Genomic DNA, 19,084 nt, shown 5'->3' on the forward strand with positions numbered 1-19,084 from the left:
GTGAATTAGGAAGAGCTATTAGTCCTCCTTGGCGCATTTTTACGTCTGAGCAAAAGCCAGATCAATGCGGTGTTTTATTTTGGTGACTCGTTCACTAAATGTAAACAAAACAAAACAAAGCCTTGAAGAGCACAGACTGGTCATTTAATAACAACTCTATGAACTGTTATTTCTACCTAAACTCAGTGAAGTTAAGTCCTTCATTCAACATTATACACCTCACCACTGACTGAACTGCAATCCAAAACTTCAGGCTATCGACCTGTATGAAACCTGTTTTTTAATGAAGAGATATCCTAAGGTATATTTCCTTCTAATGACATGGACCAAAAAGAAAATTCCAGTTTGATTAAGTTTGTGTTGAATTCAGTAGTTCTGGACCACCAGCGCTTTTTTGGACTGGCAGAAATTTCCATGAATCAGTATTGATTCTTTCATACAAGAACAGAGTCAATGAGACCGTGGGGCAGGGACTGGGAGGTAATTTGATCATCCACCAGCTGTAAAAGGAGTTAAAATTATGTTAAAAATAACTCTGAAGAGTTTCATTTCTTTAAAAACCACAACATCTGAAATAAAGAAATTCTATGGATAATTATTTTGATTTTATGGTGTTCTTTATTGTCATTGCTTTTTTGTTTTCTTTTTTCCCGTTAGAAACCACCTTCTTCCTCCCAAATTTTTTTTTATCATGAAAGATTTAAAATATAATGTTAAAAATAGAGAATAATTTTAAAAATCTATGTCTATTCTTCAACCATGTTCTCTCTCTCCTTCCTCAGAGATAACCAGTAGTACAAATTTAACATTCATCATTCCCTTGAATGGTTTTATACTTCTATGTCTGTAGATATTCATACATTTGATAAAATACTGCTTTTCAAGTTTTTAAACTTGATGTGAATAGAGTGGGAGGGGGCAAGATGGCAGAGTAGGAGGATGTGGAACACAATTTTCCCCATGAACACATCAAAAATACACCTACCGGTGGAATAATTCTTATAAAACTAACTGGAAACTGGCAAAAAGAATCTCATAAAAAAGCCTGTAAGAAAGATCCAGACAAAGTCCACTAGGAGGGGAAAAGAAGCAATCAGGTCTGGACTTGTGCCCCTTGGGAGGGGACTCAGATGAAAAAGGAGATTACACAGGCGGAGATCCTCCCTGGGAAGTGAGTGGTTCAAGCCACATACTGGACATCTTCACCCTGAGGTTTGACACAGGGAAGACAGGCGCCCTTGGCTGGTTGGAGGGTGTATGGGACTAACAGAAGGACCATAGGAAGCCTGGATTCTGCTCTTGAGGGGCATGTGCACACTTGCTCCCAAGGCTAAGTGAAATAATTGAGTGTGTACGTACTTTTATCACAGTAATATGTTAGCACTACATTAACTTATTTTTCAGCTTCAGTGAGATATAACTGATATATAAGATTTTGTAAATTTAAGGTGCACAGTGTGATGATTTGATACACATACACATTGCAAAATGATTACCACAGTAAGATTAATTCACAGTAAGGTTAATTAACACCCCCATCACCTCAGACAATTACCATTTGTGATGTGTGTGTGGTGTGATGAGAACATTTAAGATGTACTCTCTTGGCAACTTTTAAGTATATAATACAGTATTGTGACTATAGTCACAATGCTGTAAGTTACATACCTAGAGCTTATTCATCTTATAACTGGATGTTTTTACCCTTTGACTAACATCTCCTCATCCCCTGCCCCTACTTACCTTCACACCACCCCTGGCAACCATCATGCTACTTACTCTCTGTTTCTATGAGTTTAACTTTTTAGATTCTACATATACATGAGATCTTTCATATAAGATTTGCATTTCTGTGTCTGACATTTTTATATCTAGCATAATACCCTCAAAGTCCATCTATGTTGTTGCAAATGGCAGGATTTCCTTCTTTTTATGGTTGAATAATATTTCATTATACAAATGCCTTTATCCATTCACCTATCCATGGACTTTTAGGGTGTTTCTATGTTTTAGCTATTGGGGATAATGCTGTAATCACCCTTTGAGTTATTTCATCTTCTTTGAATATATACCCAGAAGTGGGATTGCTAGATGATATGGTAATTCTGTTTTTAATTCCTTTAAAGAAACTTCATACTGTGTGAGATGATATCTCATTATGATTTGAATTTCTTTGATTATTAGTGATATTGAGCATCTTTCCATGTACCTGTTGGCTATATGTATGTCTTCTTTGGAAAAATGTCTATTCAGGTCCTCTGTCCATTTTTAAATATTTTTTTTCTCTTGAGTTGTATGAATTTCTTATATATTTTGGGTATCAACTCCTTATCAGATACATGATTTGCAATTTTTTTTCTCCCATTCCAGGTTACCTTTTCATTTTATTGATTGTTTCTTTTGTTGTGCAGAAGCTTTTTATTTTGATGTAGTACCACTTTTTTTTATTTTTGCCTTTGTTGCTTGGTCTTTTAGTGTCATATCTGAATAATTGTTGCCAAGTCCAATGTCAAGGAACTTTTCCCCTGTGTTTTCTTCAAGGCGTTTTATGGTTTCAGGTCTTATATTTAAGTCTTTAATCCATTTTGAGTTAATTTTTATGAGTGGTTTAAGATAGGGGTCAATTTCATACTTCTGCACATGAATATCTACATTTCCCAACACCATTTATTAAAGAGACTATCCTTTTCATTTTGAATATTCTTGGTTTCCTTGTTAAATATTAGTTGACCATATATGTGTTGGTTTATTTCAGGGCTTTCAGTGCTGTTCCATTGGTCTATGTGCCTGTTTTTTATGCCAGTATTATACTATTTTGATTAATATAGCTATGTATAGTAGTTTGAAATCAAGAAGTATGATGCCTCCAGCTTTGTTCTTCTTCCTCAGGGTTACTTTGGCTTTTCAAAGCCTTATGGCTTTATATGAAATTCAGGATTGCTTTTTCTATTTCTGTAAAAATTGCTATTGGAATTTTGATAGTGATGGCATTGAATCTACATATAACTTTGGGTACTATGGGCACTTTAACAATATACATTCTTCCAATCCATGAACATAAAATATTTTTCCATTTATTTGTGTCTTCTTCAGTTTCTTTCATCAATACCTTACAGTTTTCAGTGTACAGATCTTTCACATCCTTGGTTAAATTTATCTCTAAGTATTTTATTGTTTTAGATGCTATTGTTAATGGGATTGTTTCCTTGATTTCCTTTTTGTATAGATCATTGCTGATGTGAAGAACTGATTTTTGTATGTTGATTTTGCATCTTGGAGCTTTACTAAATTTGTTAATTAGTTCTAATAGCTTTCTTGAGTTTCACTATTTTCTACAAATCAGATATGTTATTTGCAAATGCAGATAATTTTACTTCTTCCTTTCAGATTTGTATGCGTTTTTTTTTTTTTTTCTTTTCTCTTCTTTCTGAATTGCTCTGCCTAGAACTCCCAGTACTCTGTTCAACATGAGTGGTGAGAGTGGACACTTTTGTTTTCATCCAGATTTAGAAGAAAAGCTTTCAACTTTTCACCGTTAAGTTGTAAGGTCTCCTCTATCATTTTTGATTTTATTTATTTGAGTTTTATCTCTTTCTGTCTTACTCTAGCTGAAGTCTTGTCAATTTTGTGTTTATCTTTTCAAATAGCCAGCTCTTAGTTTTGTTGATCTTTTCTATCGATTTTATGGTTCATAGTTCTTTATTTCTGGCCTGATCTTTTGTTATTTCCTTTGCTCTGCTAAATTTAGGGCTAGTTCCTCTTTTTCTAATTCTTGAGATGAAAAATTAGGTTGCTTATCTTTTTTTTTAATGTAGGTATTTATCACTGTTAACTTCTTAGAACATTTTGCTGCATCTTGTAAGTTTTGATATATTGTTTCCATTTTCATTTGTCTCAAAACATTTTTTGATTTCCCTTTAAGTCATTGATTGTTCAGGAGTGTGTGGTTTAGTTTCCATGTATTTATGAATTTTCCAGATTTTCCCATATTTTTGATATCTAGTTTCATATTGTTTCAAAAATGTTCTTGGTATGATTTTCATCTTCTTAAATTTTCTAAGACTTGTTTTGAGACTGAACACATCATCTATCCTGAAGAATATGCCATTTACATTTGAGAATAATGTGTATTTTGTTGCTGTTGGATGGAATGTTCTGTGTTTGAGTGTTAGGTTCGTTGGTCTAAAATATAGTTCAGGTCCAATGGACCTTATTGATTTTCTTTCTGGATGATATATCCATTGTCGAAAGTGGGATATTGAATTCTCCTCCTATTATTGTATTGTTGTCTTTTTCTCCCTTCAGATCCACTAGTATTTACTTTATATATTTAGTTGTTCTGATATTCTATGCATATAAATTATTGCATTTTCTTGATGAATTGACACCTTTATCATTATATAATGGCCTTCTTTATCTCTTGTTACAGTTTTTGTCTTAAAGTCTATTTTGTCTGATATAAGTAAAGCTACCTTTGGCCTCTTTTGGTTTCTACTTGTGTAGAATATCTTTTTCTATCCCTTCATTTTGAGCCTATGTTGTGTCCTTGAAGCTGAAGTGAACTTTGTAGGCAAACATACAGTTGAATCTTTATTTGTTTTGTTGTTTTTTATCCATTCAGTCACTCTATGCCTTTTGTTTGGAGAAATTAGTCCACTTATATTTAAAGTAACCATTGTTAGGTAAGGACTTACTAGTGCCATCATATTGTTTTCTGACTATTTTGTTCATTTCTTCCTCTCTTGATGTCTTCCTTTGTGAACTGATGATTTTTATGGAGTGGAATGCTTTAATTCCTTTCTATTTACCTTTGTGTGTCTATTATAGGTTTTTAATTATGGTTACATAAAACATCTTATCGATATAACAGTCTCTTTTAAGCTGAAAACAACTTAACTTTGATTGCATACCAAAACTCTACCCTTTTACTCCCTCCCCACATTGTTTTTTAATGTCATAATTTACAGCTTTTATGTTGTATATCCATTGACAAATTATTGTAGATATAGTTACTTTTAATATTTTTCCTTTAAACTTCAGAGTTAAATGATTAACACATCACCATATGACAGTATTAGAGTATTCTAAATTTGACTATTTACTTACCTTTACCAGTGTGTTTTATATTTTCCTAGGTTTTCATGTTACTAATTAGTGTCCTTTTATTTCAGCTTTAAGAACTCCTTTCAGCATTTCTTGTATGGTAGATCTAGTGGTGTTGAACTCCCTCCACTTTTGTTAGGGAAAGTTTTTATCTATCCTTCATTATAATAATTCTGTCCAATAAAGTAATTTTGGTTAGCAATTTTTTTTTTCTTCCTAGTCTTTGAATATGTCATCCCACTGTCTCTTAGCCTACAAGATTTATGCTGAGAAATCTGCTGATAGCCTTAAGGGGATTCCCCTGTATGTGAGGATTTTTTTTCCCCTTGATGCTTTTAAAATTATTTCTCTGTCTTTGATTTTAGACAGTTTTGTAATAACATGTCTTTGAGAAGATCACTTGGGTTTGAAATTATGTAGGGATTTATAAGATTCATAAAATTCCCAAATCTGAGAAATTCTCAGACATTATTTTTTTAAATAAGTTTTATTCCCCTTTCTCCCTCTGTTCTCCTTCTGAGACTCCAGTAATGCATAGACTATTAATCTTAATTATATACCATAATTTTACATAGGCTTTCTTTATTTTGTCCTTTTTGTCATTCACATCTGACTAGATAATTTCAAATGATCTGTCTTCTACTTCACAGATTCTTTCTTCTGTGTTATCCAGTCTGTTGTTGATGCACTCTGTTGAATTTTTCATTTCATTTATTGTATTCTTCAGCTTCAAAATTTGTTTGGTTCTTTTTTATGACCTCCATCTCTCTGTTAAACTTCTTATTTTGTCCATGCATTGTTTTTCTGATTTTATTGAATTCTCTTCATGTATTCTTGTAGATCATTGAGCTTCCTTAAAACAACTATTTTGAATTCCTTATTGGGCAAATTATAGATCTCCATTTCTTTGGGGTTACCAGAAAGCTATTGTTTCCTTTTTAGACGTCATGTCTCTTTGATTTTTCATGTTTCTTGAAGTCCTGAATTGCTATCTTCACGTGTGAAGAAGCATTCACCTCCTCCGGTCTTTACTGACTCACTTTGGAAGAGAAATACTTTACTTCAGCCTTGTTAGGAATTCTGAGGTTTTCTCAGATCTTTTCTGTGTATGCACCTGCTCCACACTTCTTATTCTCTCAAGGGGGATTCTTAAGATTATATGCCTGCAAAGCCGGCCTGGGTGCTGATAGTCTTCCTTTTGTTTTTCCTAGGCCAGTATTGAATGGTTAGCTTTGTTTGCTTTCTCTGCAAACCTGCAGAGTTGGGACATCTTCCTGTACATGCTCACTGTCATTTGCAGACTTATACTTACTATCTTCTGAAGCATAAACAGAGAGATGGCCATGTGTGGAGTGTGTGGGGGTGAAGCATGCATACCATTAGGGGTGCACATGGGTCAGTCCCCACAGTCAAGGTGTCCCAGAAGCTCAAGGATGGACTTCATGATGGGGTATGCAAAGCAGTTAGTAGGATATGCATCCTTTTGATAATTTCCTTTCTGAGCCCTGACTTCTGTTCTCCCAGCTGTTCACTGCCCTGCAGTCTTGTAGCTCACAATTCAGTATTCTGTAAGCAAGAAGAAAGAAATGGGTCTCCTATTTCCCAAAGCTGGGGAATACAGGAGCTCAGTCACACACTCCACTTTCCCTGAGGGGAGAAATCATGGGCTGAGAAAGGTCTCTCTTGGCACTGAGCAGGGCCACATTGGGGAAAGGGTGATGGGGACAAAGTGAAAATGTTCCTCTTATTATCTTCAGTGCATCCAATCTTAGAATTTTTTTTTTCTCCAATACTGTGCTGAAACGTCTCTTCTGGATTCCTGGACTTCCACAAAGGCCCTCTTTTCTGTGGGTAATCATCAGAATCGTTTTTCTTCTGGGGATGATGGTAGAAAACTCTGATTTCTCCATGTTGATGATGTCATATCTGCATTAACTCATGAGGCTCTGCATTACATTAGGAGAGAAATCTGTGACCTTTAAGTGCCAGGTACTACTTCAAAATGAGAATTACTGAATGACTAAATATATAAATATAAAAATAAAACATAAAAGAAAATACAAGGGAAGATTTAGATGTTCTTTTAAGGAGAAAAACCTTTCTAAATAAAGGCAAAAAGAATTAAGGAACTATCAAAAGATTTCAGTGTATAAAAAGTTTAATATTGAGATAAAATACTGTAAACAACTTTTTTAATTTACTGTTGGAAAAACTGCAAAATATGGCCCATTTTTTAAATATCATAAATTAAACTATTATAAATCATATGGAGAACATGAAAACTACAGTAAAAATGCACATGTAATATCCATAGATAGTTTATAAAAGAAGAAATACAAATAGATAAGAAATGTGAAAACTTTAGTCTTATTATATGAAAAACAAATCAAATTAAACCAAAAATAAAATGCAGTTGCCGTCTATCAAATTGGCAGTTGTTCTTAGTTTCCCTCCTCTTCTGTGTGTTTTTTTCCTACTTCTTTATCCCTACTCCCCTTGTGAAGCACGTTGTTCCTGTGTGATTTATTTCATTCCTTTTATCAACTGCCACCATCAAAGATTATTCCCTGGGAAGACTCTAATCTCAAAATAAGGAAATGTGATTCCTTTTTACATCTTGTGCTTCCTCTTACTCTCTTTTATTTTAGAACAATAAAAGGTGCTTTTGTTTCAATCCCAGGTGAAAGGTGAAATTTTGGTGGACTTGGCTACTTTGCCAAAGATCCAAACACATTGTTATGTTAACATTCAATCTTTCCAGGGGCAGTTGGGCAATCAGGGCAGATTGGAATGACCTGGATCAGAGTCTTAAGAGAAGAGCCAGAGAGTGAGAAATCTAGGAGAGACAGGCTGTGGCAGTGGATTTGGAGAAGGTAGATGAGGAAGGGAAAAAAAAGGAGAGGAGACAGTTGCACCGCAGCATCCTAGCATAGAGGGCCTTTGGCAGGAAACAGAAACCTGGGGCCTGCAGTAACTCCCTCAGTAACTACTATTTATGTTCCTAGTCTTCGTGGTGCCAAGTGCCAGATGGCATGTATCATGATTAAGAGCTTTGAGGAAGGTACTGGACCTATCTAAGAAGGGGGTTGGTGTGCTGTTCCTGTCTTCTTTGGGTATTTAACGGGGTATATCGAGTCAGTACAAATTGAGTGGGCACTAATGGTCAAAACCATCTGATAATACCTTTTGTTCTAATTAAGTACGAAAAATCCCAGCATAAAGACCAGATTTAAGTGAAGTGCCTCAGAATGAGGGACATTGTAGTAGTTATTGTTTTTACACATTACAAGTCATTTATTAATTATTCTTCTAAATAAATATAATGCCCCACTGAGAACAGTTGTTGAACAGAATATGTGATAGCATCCTAATTAAATAACAAAATGCTTATTACTGATTTATAGCAGTCATAAAATACTTTGTCATAAATCTTGCTAATCCATCTGCCTTCCTATTTAAATAAACTGCCTGGATCTCAGTAGTGAAGTGTATTCCCTTCCTCACCCTCCACAGAAGAGCTGAATTCTAAGTTATAGGATAATAATTGCTCTTTGTAAAGAATTCTGGCAAATTCTCCCAGCAGAGTAGCCACACAGCAGAGACCTAGAGCACACTTCTAGGGACAAGAATCTTGTGAATGTGTCTTTTTTTTCCCACGTGTAGTTGCCAAGTTTGCATCGAACAAGGACCAAGGCTTTTCTAGGAGTGGGTCTGGACCATCTCTCCTTTCCTGATAGGACTTGCAGTTTTGACTGTGCTGGGTCAGGTGCATAAAAGATTACTTATCAGAAAGGGCATCAAGAGAGCTCATTTTTCTTTGTTTCATTTTCCTTTTTGATAACTCAGTCTCTCGAGCTGGATGTATGGGGAGTGTGGTGGGGGCTTTGCTTTGGCTGTGGCAGTGGGAGAGGGTCAGACTCTGAGCCTGGCCTTGGTATAAGCTTATTCTTTCTTCTCTGCCCAGAAAGCCAACTCTGCTTACCTGCACCCTGTGCACCTCCTGCTGATGCCTCTTATCGGAAGATTGTTTTCCTCTCCCATTTTCATTTTTCTTCATCATAAGAAGCATCACTTTGCTCTGCCCTAGGCTCTGTGTCCTTCATGCCCTGCCTACCATGTCTTTGTCTTGCTGTATAACATAATGGGCCCATTCCTCTGTGATCTCTGTCAAGTAGGAGCCACAGGATGCCGTGGAAGAGAATGAGGTTTACAGCCAGACCAACCAGCAGCCCTGCCTCATCACAGTTTTGATGTGAGACTTTGGGCAAATTACTTAAACCCTCTGTGTCCTAGTTTCTTTAATAAGAAATGAGAAATAGAAGTATATACTTTGCAGTGAAAACTATGTAAAGACCTAGTGTAGTGTTTGGTACAGGTTGGGATTACATCTGTGCCATTTACATTATTTTAAGATCCTTGTGTAGTTGAACATTGCTTTTAACTTATATTTTAGCAGCGAGGATACAGCTAAAACACTGAAACATGCTGTGTCCAAAAACAAGTAATCTAGCTTTGCTGCTTTCCAATTGTGTGATTGGAGGAAACTCCTTACTTCGCTCAGTCTTAATTTTATCATCTAAAATTTAGCAAAATAGGAGTAAATATTCCACAGGGTTGTGTGAAGATTGAATGTGATAGTGTATTAAGGTAATTAACAAAGACCTTCACCCAATAAATATTCAACAAATATTAAGAACTGCTCTTCAGGAAATACAGTGAGATCAAGCCCGGAGTAGTTGTTTCTATAAGTGGGATTGACCGCCCTCCCCAGAGTTTACTGTCTCCTAGGTAAGATGTCAGGGTCGGGGTGGGGGAGGTAGAGGTCTTCAGGGAGTCTCTGGGCCATGGCCCTCATGTACCAAAGTAGAAACTGAAGCTTAGGAGCTTTGGGGCCTGGGCCAGGCCACACAGGGAGCTAATGGCCAAGCCTACTGGAGTCCTGGCTGTTTCCACAGTTCCCCAGGGTCTGACCTCTCTGCCACCTCTCATTTCTGTGCCTTTTGACCTACAGGAGTGCACAGCAAGGCCTCTGACAAATAAACAGTGGCCTAGAGATTAAACTGCACCTGAAGCTGGTTATGCAGGTTCACTTAACATTTGAACCAAGGGCGGAAACTCAGCTCTACCCGGACTGCAGAGGGATTAACCCATTCTCAGACTCAGCCTGTGAATTATTGCCCACTTAGGAAGTACAAAAAGAGAGGGAAGAACTAAATCTCATTAAAAGAAACACAAACCTGTACGCATTTTTGAAACAGGAGAAGAAAAAAAAAAAAAGAAACAATCAGAAATAAATTAAATATATTTGGATGTGTGGAAAAAATTCCAGATAGACTTTCTTCAAGCTATCTCATACATCAGGGACCAGAAGAGAATGAATGTGATGTAATACAGCGGAAAGTGTTACTTTCTGTGAGAAATCTTGCCTTGCTGTCTTAGAATTCTGCCCACAGCCACCATTGTTTCAAACATCTTAATCCTTTCAGCCAAATTGGACTTCTTTCTGTGCCCTGGGCAAGATAATGTTACTTCTACCTCAGGGTCTTTGCACTTGCTATTCTTTCTGTTTGGATAAAGATTTTGCTTAGAAGTTGCATCCATAAAGAGGCCTTTCTGACCATTGTAGTTAGAGAGTTCCCCTCTGCCTTTTTGTGGAAAGCCCCTCTTAACTCTGTCTGCCAAACACTTATTGCCACTTAAATATCATTCACTTACCTATTAGTTTATGTATTTATTGTCTTTCAATGTGCCCTTCCCCCAATATAGGCTCCTTAAGAGAAGAGACTTGTTTTATTTCTTGTTTTATCCCCAAGGCCAGTATCAGTCCTGGCAAGTAATTGGCATTTGAAAAGTTCTGACCAAGCACATGCATGAATTCATGTTTTGTGGAAAGCAAGAAGATAGAAGTGTAGAAATGAGTCATGAGGGAGGAGGAGGATGCAGTGCTTAGCTAGAGCTAAAGTCCTCTAATAAATGGTTAAGGCTTTGAACACAGTCCTAAGATCAGTGGGACGCTCTTGGAAGGACAATGAAGGTGTTGGAGAATGTAAGTTCATGGGAGAGTTCCAGCTCCAGGTGATCCTATAACAAAACCCCTCCCCACATGTTTAGGGAACATTGATCTTTGAGCACAGCACTTAGGAGCCAGCTGACCTGACATACCTCCCACTACCCTCTCTGCTCTGATCCCCCTTCCCTTGGAGTTATGGGAAAAAACCTGCCTCCCTTCTTTACCTTGTCCAAAGGAACGATAAGTAAAAATGTAATCTTAAGTATGTAGACACTGGCTCAAAGAAGAAACCTGTACTCGCAATAACAATCATTCAATGTTATCTTCCAGACATCTTCACAGGACCAGCAAAGCAAGTATGCAGCTATTAGAATCACCTTCTTTGCTATCAAGTCTCAGGATGTGCCTCCTTCCAAACCTTGAGCTGGACCGACCCAGTGGATGTGAATGTAAGTTTTCAAATCTGCAGTCCATTAAGCCCTTCCTTTGGTACAATATTATTTTAAAAAATCCCTGGGGGTTTGTTGTGAAGAAAAAGAATGCCCCATGTGACACATAATGACTACATGTGTGTAATAAACTTTGGGGTTTAACTTCCCTTGGAGATTGCATTTCTTGCTATATCAGCTGTTTTAACACATTTTCTTCTTAGTTATTTGGATTTTAATTGTATTTATGTCTAGACATTAGCATATGATACTAGGTTCTAAATTTTACATAAAACTTGTTTGTGCCATTTATTGTGAGATGCTGTTTTTTCCTCATTTCCTGTTAACTTTCCCCGTAATTGTATTGAACTTTTATTGATGGAGGGGATGTATTAAGGTACTTTTAGCATTCTGAGCCTAGGAGACCCTTACTTAGGCAATATCATACTCTGGCAGATGGCATGGTTTTTTATGTATAGATATATATACAGATATAGATATATAGATATGTGTGTTATATATATATATATATATATATATATATATATATATATCTCAATGATGCCTTTTATTTTACGTTCAATAGATGAATAACTTCAGCTGTAAATATTTTCATTCATAGAATTACTCCTGTGATACAGCAGACATGTGATCTTGTGGCGAAATCTGAGCTGACTGAGCCCAGATCAAAGTAAATGAAAGTGGTACCTGTTAGGAGTTTTAATGGTCAACCAGGAATTTCCTCTCTATTTACTTCCTAGTAAACTGAGATTTTGCTGATGTGAAATGACAGGAATTACAGAGTTTGGTCTGACTTACCCGATTTTGCTAAGAGAACCTAAGTCCCCTGGGCTTGAGACCAAAGTACGTAGTTAATTTTTCGTCCACGCCCGTGGGAGTCACACAAGTTGTCATAAAACTGGCTACTGGCATCCTTACCCTTTGAGGATATTTGTTTCACTAGAAAGACCGAGGAAGAAGCTACTATTACAACTTTGTTGATCTCCATTCAGAGGAGGGAAAATTGAGCCTTGGGGTGAAAAGGAGAAGGTTCCGAAAGCATATCTGATGTGTCTGTGATAATTATGTTTACATGGGTAAGAGGTGTCAGAGCGGCATTACTCATGAGGCTGATTTGAACAGAATGTTGCAAATCACTTTCAAGATTTTTTTTGGACTTCCCCATATTTTTGGAGGTTGGAGTCAGGATTACTGGCTTTGGTAATTAATCCTTCTCAGCCTGCATTCTTTGCTACTGAGCATAGCAGTGATTCAGGGGCCCAACCTGCTAAATCAAGATAATGCTTGACCTCTGGGAGCAGAAGCCTGTTCCTCACTTAGCCAGAGAAACTAAACCCAGGCGCACAATTGGTAACATCAAGAGAGTTCGTATTTGAAGAGCTGTAGAGGGAGCTTAGAATATCCATTTGTGGCATGTTGAAGGTATTTTAAGAATACGATATAAAAAATTATAAATTCAAAGGACAAAGTTAGTTGGGGGTCCATGTGTGAGCACAAACATGGGGCCCTTAAAGAGCTGTGATATTTTCAAGGGATCTGTTAATTTCAAAAAGTTTATCACAGCTGATCTGTCACGGCTGTTCTGTTTGCACGCTGATTCGCCTCCTGTTAGTTTCACAACAGCATTGTATTACTGTCACAGCTATGCATAAAAGAACTCAATTGTTTGGTTTGACTAGAGCCAAGATGTTTGAAATCATTTTGTCCAAAAGACCATCATTATCTTTGTGCTGCTTTGCAACTAGTTATAATGCCTTTAGACAATTCCTCTGACTCCAGCGAGATTGTGTAGATAAAATGATCACTTTGCTTTTTGTCAAGGAAGGGAAGCGGGATCACTTTTTCACTATAAAACCAATGAAGTTTTATAAGCAATTAACACCAGAGTGGCGCCTTTGGGAAGAATTACGACAATAGGGCCGAACTCTCTAGCTTGGGCTCAGCACTTGGCACAGAATAGGTGCTTTAAAAAACATCTGAGTGAGTCAACAAAATTAAATGGTGACTTTTCTGTTCTTCTAAAAATAATTTTACTAGTCACACAAACAGTTTAAACTCAAGATTTTTGAGACTAGAGAGAAGAAACATTTTGATCAAGTGTGCTATTGTATTTTTCCGGCTCCACAAGCAACTATTAAAGCCTTAATATTTCTTTGAGTTTAAAGATCAGTCTGAAATGTGATGAGCCAAGAATAGGAAAAGCATCTCCTATTTTGAAAAACAAATGACACAGATATTTTCTCTGTTCACTGCCCCCATGGCTGGCCTCACCGGGTAATCTGAACTTGCTTTTACTGTGGCCCTTATCACTGTCCTATAATTGTGGGATTCCTCTGTCTGTTGCAGTAGATTGCACACTCCTTGAGAGCAAGATTTAAATGTATTGCCTGACTTTCTTTTCGTAGGGACCACTTAGTGCCTGGAACACATTAGGAGCTCAAAAACAGAGGACTGAATCAACAATTAAATGGTAGAATTCTGAAAGCTTTTTTGAAGCTACGGCATCCCTTTAGCTCTTATTTGTGTGTGAAGTGTGTATGTGTGTGCATATGTCTCATCCAAGATGTCACTGGCCTCATCTAGTCCTGTTTTTTCTTTATTATGCTTGGTCTAAATTTAATTTTACACTCACACCCACCAGACACATGCCCATCACAGCAGCTAAACACACTATTATTCTTTCTCATTTTTAGATTTTAAAGACAGAAAGAACAATCTCCATATTTCTTTCATTCCCAGTAGCCAAACCTTTCTGTTGTCAGACACCTGAACCCTCTGTCAGGGAAGCTGTAAGCCATCCTCAGATGTTTTGTTTTTTATGATTCAGTTTGAACAGCAGTTGTAAATGTGGAAAGACATTGGCCCTTATCCTCAAATTTTCTGCTCAGATATCCTTTGCATGGTAGCCTCATCTTAGGGCAACTCTCAGAAGCCTCACTTCTGTAGCCTGAAGTTTGTAGAGACTCAGAGAAAGTAGGTGAAACTCATGAATCAAAACCAAAGCACAGTTTTCCTTTAGATCAACCTTATGGTCTTTGTTCAATTTAACATCAGAAGCCCTAGATTCAGAGGGAACGACGTGTGAGATGAGGGTACTTCCCTCCATGCCACAGCACAACGTGAACTTTAGAGGAAGGATTTGCAAGTTGTTTAAGGTCTGAAATATGTGTTCCCTGCTTTTCGAGTACACGTGTTTGAGGCTGAGAATCTTATCAGTAGATAAGAGCAGAGAGGCTGCCATCCCACATTCCATGAGCTCACTTCCAGATGGTTTAGAGACTAAGGGGTGAAAAACTCAAGCTCTTCAATCAAGTCAAACAGCCCACACCTTTATTGCCCCATTTGTTTAGCGGCCTGTCGTGGGCCTCCTGACATCTCAGAATCAGCCATGGGGGCAGCTGTTTAATTAACTCTTCAAGGCTGCATTTTGGTGGGGGCAATTCATTTATTATGAAAAACAAATTGAAAGCTCCGAGGGTTTTCTGTTCTTTTTTTTTTTTTCTCTTTAGTGGTTACTGTTATCTGGAGCTCCTGGCTCAGTCCAAATAGAAACGTTGATGGTTTTGTTAAAAAAAGCCACTTGATCTTTTGTGTTGTTCCTTTTTCTTTCTTTTCTTTTTATTTTCCTAAATCAGTCTGGCTATCTGACTTGGACATGGAGAGATTTCTTTTCCTTGGTGCCAGGAAACAATGGCATTTTTCTGGACTTTTTTGTTTTGTTCTGTTTTAGTTGTAGAAATACCACAATGGCAAGTTGCAACTCACTTCTTACAAACAGTGACACGATTATATGGTTGCTCTGCCCCAGGTTAACATTTGGTTGAGAATAATTTTTGGCCAACTTGATTCTGATAAGAATTTGAGAACTTCCTGCCGTATACCTCTATGCTAGGCGCTAAGGAACATATAGAAAGAGAAAAGAAGAACCTTGGCCTTGAGAAATAGTCTCACTATTATAGTCCTGCTCTCTGGGAAAATATATAGTTGCATTTTATTATCTTTCTGTTTTTTATATGGAGATAATTTTTGATTTAAAGAAGATTTGCAAAGACATTATAGAATGTTCCCATATTCTCTTCACCCAGCTTCCTCTAATGCTGACATCTTACATAATCATAATATCAAAACAAATAAATTGACATGGACACAATACCATTAACTACAGACTTAGAGACTTCACCCAGTTTTCCCACCAGCGTCCCTTTTCTGTTCCAGGATCCCACCAGCATCCCTCCACAAATTGGTCTCCTCAAATTTATGATAATTTCTTAGTGTCTTCTTGTCTTCCATGACCTTGACACACTTGAAGAGTAATGGTCAGTATTTCAGCAAACGTCCCTCCGTTCTGATCCTTTTTGTGCCTATTGAGAATCAGCCTCTTTCAGAATGTCCCCTGGAGACAATGTGCAAAGATTTAGAATCTTATGGAGTTAGAGTAAGAGCCACAGGATCTCCTTATTTTTAAAATGTAGAAAATGAGTTCCAGGGAAGAAAACAAGGATTTGCTCAAAGTGAGACAGTGGACTGAGGTTGGACTTGAAGGAGCCCAAGCCTCCTGACTTCTGAGGCAGTGTTGGACTTCTCCTCTGTTCCTATTTGGAATCCTGGGGAAACTTAACTGCTGGGGAAGTCTGACCTCCAGGCATGTTCCCATGACGCCCCAAGAGTGGGCTCCACATGCTTCCCTGAGCCCCCAGCACAGAGCCTTCTCAGCCAGCACTGTTGAGTTGAGTTACGCTCCAGAGAATCAAAATGTTGGGAATGGCTCAAGATGCTTCTCCCAAATATGAGCTAAAACTGTATGGAAAGGTGAAAACTGGGAAAGTGCGAATGAGGTCAAGGAAAAAAAAAAGCCAGATTCCCTGTAGCAACTTAAGATGCTTATAGCAGAGCCATGGTTGCTGGCAGGAGGCCTAAAGAAGCTCCTCAGTGGTGGGTAATGGTGTAGCAAATGGTCTGCTTCACCCACAGTCCTGCAAGAAGGGACCTGTCTGTCCCTTGATCTCAGAGCACATCCTGCCCATCTTAGTTGCTGAGGCCTAAAGTCACAGAATGTGGTGTCATGAATTCTCTCTTACTGTGTCTCAGTTCAGTCTCCCCAGTTTCACACCCCATTTGTTGAGGTCCAGGCAGGACCTAGGAAAGAACTATGATCCTCAAACTTTGGGATTTTCATATGTGAAGTTAGTAATTGGGTCAAGTAGGCAATCCTTGGCCGTCTAGAATCCTGGGGGAATGTATAACTCTGGATCATAGAGTGTTCTAGAAAGCAAGCTCATGCTTCATCATCAGTGATCAGAAATTTGCCCTTGGTTCTCAGTATCTCTTTGATGTAGAAGGGCTTTCTCCTGGCATCCTCTGTTCGGCATCATCCCTATGTGTACCAGGTGCCGAGTGGATTCACCTTATGCTTTGGAGCAAAGACACAGCATGCAGGGAACTGGCCTGGGAGTTGAGAGTCCTGGGTCCCAGTTCCAGGTGTCCAATTAAGTGACTATGTGACTTGGGAGAAGTGCCTGCACATCTGTGTTTCAGAGATGCTCCTAACTGTGCTTTTATAGAGTTAACTTGATTGATGTTTTTTAAACTGGATAATAAGAGGGAATTTTAGAGGTTGCCCTGGTGGGGGTAGGGTTATTGAAGTGGGTCAGTCAAATCTTTGGTTGCAAAACATTAAAAAATAAAGGTTGGAGTAATAATCCAAGTGATCTATTGGCATAGTGTTAAAAACTGAAGCATTTGCCTTCAGTCAGTGAATCTGGTTTCATATTCCATCTCAGCCACTTACTAGCTGTGTTCCTGGGCCAATATAATTAACATTTCTGAGTCTTAGTTTCTTCATCTTTAAAGCAGAAATAATAACTGTAACTCCCTCCAAAGTTATTGATGAGAATTAAATGATTCATGGAGTGAAAATGCTTTGCACAGTGCCTGGCGCATTTTAAGGATGCTATTAATTATAAAGGCTCTTCCACCTGTAATGTTCTTTGGTTCTGAGACTTGGACTTGGAGGTTCTACTGGAACATTGTCATTGTGGTCACCATCGTCTGCAAGGTTAAAAGGGTTTCTAAGACTGAGATATCAGATGCTGGCAGGACAGGGTGTCATTCCAACCTGGGAAGTAGGAGAAAGTCCATGAGGGTGATCACTACCAAGCTATCATAGCTTGAGAGTCTGTGCAAAGGAGACAGACCTCTCCTCTAGCTCTTACATGGGGTGGGAGACTTAAGAGTGTTTCTTTTCTTGGTCCCCTCTTTCTTTTCTTACCCCAACTGCACAAGGCTATTCCGGGTCTGTGTATTTTGGGAGCCGTAATGAGGTGCTTCTCATGATATCTTGCCATTTTCAGGCAGCTTTTACTAGCCGCCTGGACACGGGGACAACCTAGCAATTTAAGAGCTATAGTGGATGAGGCTGGAAATAGAGCGGCCCTGGCTGCCGCACGGTGAGATGGGGGTGGGGGTTTGTGTCCTCCCCTTCGTAAAAGAGGAAGGCTGAAATGGGTCAGCATCACAGACAGAAATGTTCACAGAGGACAAGAAGCCAAACCTTCTTGTTCTTTTACCACACTATGCCTGGAAAATACAAAGGAATGGATGGACGATCCCTTAAGTAGCGAAAACCCAACTTCAGCGGATGTGGAGTGGAACGGTGGCCTTTCTTCATTTGCCAAGGCGTCGGGGCTGTCCAAGTTGCCTGATCATGATTCATCTTGAGCTCAACTTCTACTGACATGGGAATAAGTTCGAAGAAAGTAAAGCTGTCAGTCACATCAGCCTCTGAGGCAAAATGCTACCCGTATAAATGCCTTCAAATTCCAAACGACCAATCATCGCTTCTTTTTCTACAGCACACAGCACTCTAGAATTTCAAAGCCTGTCTTCCTGGACAAGGTTTTCCAAAGCTGGAGCACTTTCCTTTTTTAGCTCTGAAGCTATGAGAGAATTCTATGGTACAAGTATTCCCGGACCTACAGGCTTGCCCCCAAAAAAGACATATTCTCTGACACCATAATGCAGAATCTTCGTAAAATTAAAACTACAGACTGATGTCTAATTCAAAGAACCCCACATTTCCTCTTCTCTTATGGCTGGGAGTAAAGGAGGAAAATGCTGCATGCATTAACATTTTACTCAAGTTTTCAAACACAAAGTGTTGTCCTGGCTTCAAACTCAGGATAAAGGAAATGCTTGTCTCCGGGAGCTGACACTTCTCCGGTCATATTTCAGATACAATTAGCCTCCATTGATGGCAGTGGTTGATCTATCAAATGAGCAGCTAATCTTATCTGCGGTTCACAAATGGCTCAGATGGTAGCTTGTGACTTTGATTACTGGGAGACTGGACCCCATCAGACGGCTCTGCTCCAAACAGTGGTCCTTTCAGCCTCCTGCTCCTGGAGATCAAAGCACTCTCCCCTCTCCCTATCTGCAGGGAAGCTCATTAGAGGGAGGCTGTCAGGGTTATAATCATGCAACAGTTTTACTTCTGGGTTATAACGCTTTCCCCTTCTTATCAGCC

General features: G+C 38.4%; 1 long non-coding RNA gene across 1 annotated transcript in view; it reads left to right on the plus strand.

Annotated features, from left to right (window-relative positions):
* LOC123614631 (uncharacterized) overlaps positions 1-19,084 on the plus strand; it is a 432,359-nt gene that overhangs the window by 196,254 nt on the left and 217,021 nt on the right. The window contains exon 3 of the long non-coding RNA XR_012499249.1: positions 11,444-11,562. This is a non-coding gene — a long non-coding RNA (uncharacterized LOC123614631). The remainder of the gene's footprint in view (positions 1-11,443; positions 11,563-19,084) is intronic.

This window comes from Camelus bactrianus, chromosome 15 (genome assembly GCF_048773025.1).
Source record: "Camelus bactrianus isolate YW-2024 breed Bactrian camel chromosome 15, ASM4877302v1, whole genome shotgun sequence".
NCBI lineage: Eukaryota > Metazoa > Chordata > Mammalia > Artiodactyla > Camelidae > Camelus > Camelus bactrianus.